Below are 9,131 nucleotides of genomic sequence, written 5' to 3'. Positions count from 1 at the left end.
GACTCTTCTTTAGTCTCCTGCATTGGCAGGCGAGTTCTTTACCACTAGCACCACCTGGGAAGCCCTTGACCACTTTAGAAACATCTGAAACACTGATGTTTCCACTGTGTGCTTAGTCACTCTGTGGTGTCTGACTCTTTATGACCCCACGGACTGAAGCCCGCCAGACTCCTCTTCCATGGGGTTTCTCCAGGCAAGGGTACTGCATTGAGTTGCCATTTCCTCCTCCAGGGGATCTTCCCAACCCAGGGATTGAACCCCGGCCTCCTGCATTGCTGGCAGATTCTTTACCTCCTGGGCCACCATTGGGTACCTACGAAGAAGGGCTTCCCAGGTGTTGCAGTGGTAAAGAATCTGCCTGCAGGAGACCCAGTTAGATCCCTCTGTAGGGAATATGCCGTGGAGTAGGAAATGGCAATCCATTCTGGTGTGCTCACCTGGAAAATTTCATGGACAGAGGAGCCTGGTAGGCTATAGTTCAGAGGGCTGGACAGGACTGAGCACGTGAGCACTCATGCACCTAAAAGGAACCTATTAACAAAGTCACTGAAATTCAGTTCAGTTCGGTTCAGTCCTTCAGTCGTGTCCGACTCTTTGCAACCCCATGAACCGCAGCACACCAGGCCTCCCTGTCCATCACCAACTCCCAGAGTTTACCCAAACTCACGTCCATTGAGTCGGTGATGCCATTCAACTATCTCATCCTCTGTCGTCCCCTTCTCCTCTTGCCCTCAATCTTTCCCAGTATCAGGTCTTTTCAAATGAGTCAGCTCTTTGCATCAGGTGGCCAAAGTATTGCAGTCTCAGCTTCAACATCAGTCCTTCAATGAACACCTAGGACTGATCTCCTTTAGGATGGAATGGTTTGATCGCCTTGCAGTTCAAGGGACTCTTAAGAGTCTTCTCCAACACTGCAGTTCAAAAGCATCAATTCTTCAGTGCTCAGCTTTCTTTATAGTCCACCTCTGACATCCATACATGACTAGTGGAAAAGCCATAGCCTTGACTAGACAGAACTTGGTTGACAAAGTAATGTCTCTGCTTTTTAATATGCTGTCTAGGTTGATCATAACTTTCCTTCCAAGGAGTAAGCACCTTTTAATTTCATGGCTGCAGTCACTATCTACAGTGGTTTTGGAGCCCCCCAAAATAAAGGCAGCCACTGTTTCCACTCTTTCCCCATCTATTTGCCATGAAGTGATGGGACTGGATGCCATGATCTTAGTTTTCTGAATGTTGAGCTTTAAGCCAACTTTTTCACTCTCCTCTTTCACTTTCATCAAGAGGCTCTTTAAATCTTCTTCACTTTCTGCCATAAGGGTGGTGTCATCTGCATATCTGAGGTTATTGATATTTCTCCTGGTAATCTTGATTCCAGCTTGTGCTTCATCCAGCCCAGCATTTCTCATGATGTACTCTGCATTGAAGTTAAATAAGCAGGGTGACAATATACAGCCTTGATGTACTCCTTTTCCTATTTGGAACCGGTCTGTTGTTCCATATCCAGTTCTAACTGTTGCTTTCTGATCTGCATACAGGTCAGGTGGTCTGGTATTCCCATCTCTTTCAGAATTTTCCACAGCTTATTGTGATCCACACAGTCAAAGGCTTTGGCATAGTCAATAAAGCAGAAATAGATGTTCTCCCGGAACTTGTTTGCTTTTTCAATGATCCAGGGGATGTTGGCAATTTGATCTCTGGTTCCTCTGCCTTTTCTAAAACCAGTTTGAACATCTGGAAGTTCACAGTTCACATATTGCTAAAGCCTGGCTTGGAGAATTTTGAGCATTACTTTACTAGCATGTGAGATGAGTGCAACTGTGTCGTCGTTTGAGCATTCTTTGGCATTGCCTTTCTTTGGGATTGGAATGAAAACTCACCTTTTCCAGTCCTGTGGCCACTTCTGAGTTTTCCAAATTTGCAGTCATATTGAGTGCAGCAGTTTCACAGCATCATATTTTAGGATTTGAAGTAGCTCAACTGGAATTCCATCACCTCCACTAGCTTTGTTCCTAGTGATGCTTCCTAAGGCCCACTTGACTTTAAATTCCAGGATGTCTGGCTCCAGTTGAGGGATCACACCATCGTGATTATGTGGATCCTGAAGATCTTTTTTGTACCTCATTCCTAACATAAGGCGTAACTTGAAAGGTGTATAGAAAAAAAAAATCCATTATATTTGTACACTATTTTTCACAGCAAATACTGCTATTCAGAGGACCATCAAATTGCACAAACATGTCCATGGAGACGTTCTCTTGATTTTAAGAAATATGCCTTATGTGTCCTAGGATGTGGTCTGTAGCCTAAGCATCTACACCATATCTGAGTGTTGGCAGCAAACTTGAGAAATGAACCCCAATCCCGAAGCCAACTTGGAAGTGAGTGCTCGCGGAGACACACGAAGGCGCTTGCGCAGTGACGCGAACATGTCGTCCATTTAGAGACGAGGCGGACCCGGAACTGCGGCAGGAAACTACTGCGCACGCACCAGGGGTCGTCCCCGATTGGCTGCGCCGAGGCGGGCGCCTTGAGATGCTCTGGCGCTGGGGGTGTAGCTGTCTACTCCGCGTCGTCCTGGCCCGGGGCCGTCGGTCCTTTCGGATCCTCACCGGTGCGTCCCTGGAGCGGGGAGGCGTGTGAGGCTGTGACAGGCTGTAGGCTTGTGTGGGACAAAGACGCGAGAGGCTCCAGAGCGAGCCTTTGAAGGAGGCGGGAGGGCAGAAGGCGGCGGCGTAGCCGCGGCCGCCTCCTGCGGGTCTGGGAGTGCCGATGGGGTCTCAAGACTGAGGGGCGCTTGGCTGCCTGCCGTGGGTCGCCGGTGTCCGAGGGAGGGCCGTGGGGGCGCGTCTGTGGTGGGGAGGCCGCCAGGAGAGGCGACTCCGCGCGGCGGTGCCTCCGCTCCCGCCCGCCCGCCTACCTGCTGTGGCGTTTGGGCGGCTTTCCTCAGGATTCAGCTATACTGCCCTGCGCGGTGTTAATTAGAATTAACTAAGTAATGGAAGAATTATTTTCTTTAGAGGGACCATAAAAATCAAAGGAGCAACTTGAGCCACGAAGGGAAATAACGGTAACGCGTCTGCCTGCAATGGGGGAGACCCAGGATCAATCCCTGGATTAGGAAGATCCCCTGGAGAAGGAAATGGCAACCCACTCCAGTATTCTTGCCTGAAAAATCCAATGGACAGAGGAACCTGGTGGGCTACAGTCCATGGGGTCGCAAAGAGTCGGACACTACTGAGCGACTTCACTTTCTTTCTTTCTAATGGTGTTGGAAGTCGGAAAGCAGAAACAGCAGGGGAGGTGTGTTGCTGGTTCTTTACTATTGTATTTGAATTCTTGCATCCTAGAGGTTTGATGGTTCCCCTCCCACGCCCGCTTCAAAGCCAAACAGAATCCCTAGATTCTGGTCAAAATCTCGCTTGTCCAACTTCATCTTTTGCTAGACACTCTCTCGGGACCTTCCTCATTTCTAGTCTCATAGAACGTTATGTGCGAGACATCTAATAGTAATTATCATACATTGTAACGTTACAGATAACACTGTTTACTATGTCAGACTTTATTCTAAGTAGTTTAAGTATTTGATTTAACCCCCCAACCATCTTATGAATAATTATTATTATGTTGTCCTTGTATAGTTGCTAAGTCCTGTCTGACCCCATGGTCTGAGGCCTCCCAGGCTCCTCTGTCTGTGGGGAGCCGGGGAAAAATAGTGGAGTGGGTTGCCAGTTCCTTCTCCAGGGGCTTTTTCCCAACCCAGGGATCAAACTCTCATCTCCTGCATTGAAGGTGGATTCTTTACCACTGAGCCACCAGGGAAGCCCAAAGAAGTTATATAAACCGTGTAAGATCACATGATAGAAATGTTAGGCCATTATTATATTCAGGCATTTGCCTCAAAAACTGTATTCTTAATTATTGCACAGTACAGTGTGTTAAGTTGCTCAGTGACATAGGTCTTCTGACGTGTCATTAGCCTGGATTTGCCATTTTACTTGGGAGAGCAGAAGTAGGTAGGTGTTAGAATATAACAGATGTTAGAGCATCACAGCAGGGTGCCAAATGGGTGTTATTTCTAGGGCTGGGAAAGGGCACACATAGCACTAATTTAAGAAGTAATAAGGATTCAGAAACATTTTGGGGGAAGTATACTGATGTCTAGGGCTTCCTCAGTGGCACAGTGGTAAAGAATCTGCCTGCCAAGCAGGAGACATGAGAGCTGTGGGTTCAGTCCTTGGATCAGGAAGCTCCTGTGTGGTACAAAATGGTAACCCCCTCCATATTTGTGCCTGGAAAATTCCATGGACGGAGGAGCCCGGGTGGCTACCGTCGATGGGGTGACAAGGAGTAGGACACGACTGAGCACACACTCATAATGATAATCTGCACTTTACTCTGAAATGCATCATCAGTGAGTTAGATGGCTCGGTGGATGCCTAAGGGCTTATATAAATGGCAGAGCTAGAAATCAAGCCAAGGCAGGCTGGCTCAAGTGTTTTCTTAATCCCCACTTTGCTGCTTTTCCCATACCTGCATACTCAAATTCATTAATATTTTCTTTAGTTTACAGGATAAAGAGAAGGGTTGAAAAATTAGACATGATAAAATTTAGGTGTAGAAAAGTTTAAGGGTTTAACATAGCGATTCTTAAATGTGAAATATAGGAGGACCAGTGGCTTTTGGCTGAGATATTTGGATAAAGCCGTTAGTGTGTTCGACTAAACCAGGGCATTGAGGGTGAGCAGCGCAGTGAAAGTGGTGTAGAACTGGCCTGACTTGTTGAAGTGCCTAGCGAGTAAAATGGGTTCCTCAAATATTTTGAAGTTTAAGGGGAGTTCTCTGGGTTGGGACAATCTTTTCCAAGTAGGCTTTAGCTGCAGAAGAGGTGGTAAGACTGTCTGTAACCGGGAAGGCTTCAGTCCAGTGTGAAAATGTACAGACCATGACAAAAGCATGTTTTTATCCATAAGATGAAGGAAGTTGTGTGAAATCCATTTGCCAGACCTCAAATGGCCCACTAGGCAGTTTAAAATATCTGGGAGAAGTACTCTCAGGTTCCCTGGGTTGTATTTTAAACAAACGGGACAAGTGAGATAGGCACTTCTTTTGTGGCCTTGCTAATATTTCCTCACAAATGTTGATTCATAAACGCTATAATTTTGCCAGTAGACCAAATGGTACTATGTACAGTGCTTAGGAGAGGGAATTTTAGAATCTTTAGTGGACTGGGTATTTATTTGGTCCAAACCAGAGATTTCTTGATATTAAAATATCAAGCCGTCAGTTACTGAATTTCCAATCTTGTTTTTCATTTTCTGAAGTCAGTTGTTAGGCTTCTCTAGCCAGTTTTCTAAGTTGCTATTTAGGAGAATATCCATTTGGACCATGGCAGTATTTCTTGTGGAAATGTCAGCAAGGTGATTTCCCTTAGCTTTCAGAGAGTCAAGTTTAGCAGAATCTTAGTATTGACTAACGTTGCAGGTAAAAGTAATGCATCCAATCACTCCTGAACATAGGGACCTTTTAAAATTTTATTTCTGCTGAAGTAAGGAAGCCACATTGCTTCCCCAACATTCCAAGGTCTTGAGCTGCTCTGAAAGCATATCTACTATCAGTGTAAATATTGACAGTTTTGCCCTTGGCTAAAGCACAAGCCCATATAAGAGTATATAATTCAGTTTGTTGAGTTGAAGTAGTAAAGGTGCTACCTCAACACTATCAAAAGTAGTTCCAATATTGTCACTCTCCCAGCCATCAGTGAACCCAGTGTTACCCAAAGGAATCTCCTGCAGATCAGTCACAAGGAATCAGATGATCCCTCAGCATTAGGCACTCACGAGGGACCTTGTTGACAGAGGGGAGAAGAGTAGCGGGAGGGTCAGGTTATCACACTGTAGAAATGTTATGTAAGGAGGGGTTAACAAAAGGACTTCATAGATGAGGCAGCTGACTTGGAAATGTTGAATTTAGGAGGATTTCTGTGTCACGAGTGTTAATGAGGATCCCACAACTCTTTTCTTGATGGTCTTAACCAAAATGGCGGTGGCAGTAATGGTTGTAATACCCTATGGGTTGTTGGTGGTCCCCATGTTTTTGGGTGAGTATGCAAGGGCATTTCCTTCCTTTTCATACCCAAAAAGGAAAAGGAAAATCTGATAATTAGAATGCCCAAGGGCAGGTGGATTCATGAAACTTGTTTAAGGCCTTAAAGTCTATGTTTTCTGGTTATTCCTATAGAATTGGTTCCTGTTGTTCTTTAGTAAAACATATGGAGGATTGGCCATAAGAGAAATTTAGAATGTTATCAAAGTGATAACCAACTAGCCTAAGAAAGCCTTGTAGTTGACAGTTAGTTTTGGGTTTGGGCTTCCCTGGTGGCTCAGCTGGTAAAGAATCCACTTGCAATGCGGGAGACCTGGGTTGGATCCCTGGGTTGGGAAGATCCCCTGGAGAAGGGAATAGCTACCCACTCCAGTATTCTGGCCTGGAGAAATCCATGGCATCGCAAAGAGTTGGACATGACTGAGTGACTTTCACTTTCACTTTGGGTTTGGTGAAACTTAGCACACTATGAAGCCTATCTGGATCTGTACGCAGCCCTTGTTCTGATATCAGATGCCCTAAGTATTGATCCTGGGTTTGGGCAAACTGATGCAATTTTTCCTTGGTGATTTTATATGTCTTATAAGGCTAAAACCTTATAGCAAGTGGATACTGTCTTCCAAGGAGGCAGCTTGAGAGGGAGAGCAAAGAAGCAAATCATTCACATATTACAACAAAGTAGAACCTGTGGGGAACTTTTTATCATACAGATCAGCCTCTAGGATTTATGAGAAATAAGGACTCTCAGTAAAACCTTGAGTTTTTACTGTCCAGGTGAGTTTTTTCTTCTCAAGTGAGGGCAAAAAGGTGTTGTGTAGCTTTGATCAACTGGAATACTAAAGAATACACTGATAAATCAGTTACAGTAAATAATTTACTTCCAGTGAGAATGGATTTTAGTAGAGGGTTAGGAACAACAGCCAAGGTGTCAAGAGATAGCAGTGTTGTTTATTGCTTGGAGGTCCTTGGGCAACTCCACCTTTGGCCCTTTGATTTTCTCACCAGTAAAATGGGAATGTTATATTGGTATAACCAGTAGTAGGGATTGTAAAGTCTTGAGCCTTGTAATCTTCTGTTATGGGTTTTATGCCTTGAAGGGCTTCTTTACTTGTAGGGTATTAATTAATTTGGGGGAGGGGATTTGAAGGATCTGTTAGAATCTCGATGGGAGTGCGTGGGTGCCTGCAAGCTTGCTAAGTCGCTTCAGTCGTGTCTGACTCTTTGCAACTCTTTGGACTTAAGGCTCCTCTGTCCTGGGGATTCCAGGGTTTGTCATGCCCTCCTCCTGAGTATCTTCCCAACCAGGGATCGAATTGGCAGGCAGGTTTTTTACCACTAGTGCCACTTGTAAATATCTCCCTTGATGGGAGATACACTGTGAATTTTGCCAACTTCAGGTATATATGGCACCTCCATAAGGAGGGTGATAGCTGATTCAATAGGGAGAGATGATCTATGTTTTCTGAATCAGCTCTAGTAACATGAGAGATGAAGCAAATACAGGTTGTCAAAGATAATTCCATTCACCTGGTTGGTTGCTTTACTACTATAAAAACTCTAGAATTATTTACCCTTTGTGAGAAAGAAGTTCTGGCATGAGACTTTTCTAACGAAGGATCAACCTAATAAGTGGGTTTGTGCAGAGGGGAAAAGGGTGTGTATCTCTCAAGTGGCCTAAACAAAAGGGTATAGGTTCAGAGACAGGGATCTGTTGAAGTTCATTAGAGATCCCCACTACTTGAACTGTTGCAGTTCTCTGAGTCAAAGGCTCCTTTTTGTAGTGGTGTTGAACACTGAGAGTAAGTCTCTCATGTCCTTTAAGACTGGAAGAGACTCATCCTCAATCTGGCAAATGCTTCTCCAGATGTTTAAGAGGAAGAATTGGGAAGAACCCCTGTATTTTCTCAGAATCCCTTCATTAACAATTGGGAGAATGTTGGAAAGGCTGGTTAGAAGGCTAATGGCACCTGAAAGGGCTTAAATTTATAACAGTCTCTTTCCAGTGTTCTGACTGTTTGAAGTCCTAGCAAAACTAGGAGGGCTTTGGTTTCTTTTAGGGGCTGGACTTGAATTTATTTGCTGGACTTGAATATTAAGAATTATGGCAGACTTTCTTTGAGGTGACTCATCTAGAGTGTGAAAGAGCTGGCTTGCTAGATTAGCTAAATCTGAAATAGGCATAGTTTTCCATCCTATCCTGGTCCATTTTATTGGAAGAGAAAGGTCCTGTTTCAGCCCATTAATGAACATACAGTTAAAAGCTACATAGGTGGAATCAACATCTGAAGAAAAAAGAGTTGTTTTTTTTTTTTAAAAAAAAACATTTTAAACTTGTTGTAATAGTTATGAACAGATTCATCAGATTTTTGTGTGCAAGCCTGAATTTTGTTCAAATTAACAGACTTTGCAAAAGTCTGTGGAAATGCCTGATGAAGTCATCTGGAGATTGCTTGAGCCTGACCATATAATAAGTTGGTGGACTGGTCTCTGGGTTGTAATTCTAGAGACCTTTCAGTATTTTCCCAGTTAGCATGTGGTTTTTCTTTTTTTTTTTTTTTCCTGCCATGCTACATGGCTTGTGGAATTTTAGTTTCCTGACCAGGGATTGAACCCCGGCCCTGGCAGTGAGAGCACCCATTCCTAACCAGTGCACTGCCAGGGAATTCCTCCAAGTCAGCAGTTTTCATACAAGGTGGGCCTGACCTTTGCTGTCACACATATGAACTAGCTGATATAAGTTGCAGAAACCAGCTTGATAAGTTTGAATGACTATACTAAATTCCGATACAAACCTGTGAGGATCTTTGTTTACTTTTGGAAAATCTTTATTGCTTGCAGTTTAGCTTTCAGTTGAGTTCAGTTCCGTTGCTCAGTTGTGTCCACCTCTTTGCGACCCCATGGACTGCAGCACGCCAGGCCTCCCTGTCCATCACTGCCTCCCGGAGTTTACTCAAACTCATGTCCATTGAGTCAGTGATGCCATCCAGCCATCTCGTCCTCTGTTGTCCCCTTCTCCTACCTTCAAT

At 44.4% G+C, this 9,131-nt stretch overlaps 1 protein-coding gene across 3 annotated transcripts in view; it reads left to right on the top strand.

Annotated features, from left to right (window-relative positions):
• The first annotated feature begins 2,495 nt into the window (after positions 1-2,495).
• Positions 2,496-9,131, top strand: part of RAD54B (RAD54 homolog B) — a 107,779-nt gene continuing 101,143 nt past the window's right edge. For all 3 annotated transcript variants that reach the window (XM_065902961.1, XM_065902960.1, XM_065902962.1), the window contains exon 1: positions 2,496-2,614. The gene's annotated coding sequence lies outside the window, so the exon portion shown is untranslated. The remainder of the gene's footprint in view (positions 2,615-9,131) is intronic.

This window comes from Muntiacus reevesi, chromosome 12 (assembly GCF_963930625.1).
Source record: "Muntiacus reevesi chromosome 12, mMunRee1.1, whole genome shotgun sequence".
In the NCBI taxonomy this organism is placed as follows: Eukaryota; Metazoa; Chordata; class Mammalia; order Artiodactyla; family Cervidae; genus Muntiacus; species Muntiacus reevesi.
Note: the sequence above shows the minus strand (reverse complement) of the source record. Positions and strands in the feature narration are given on the sequence as shown.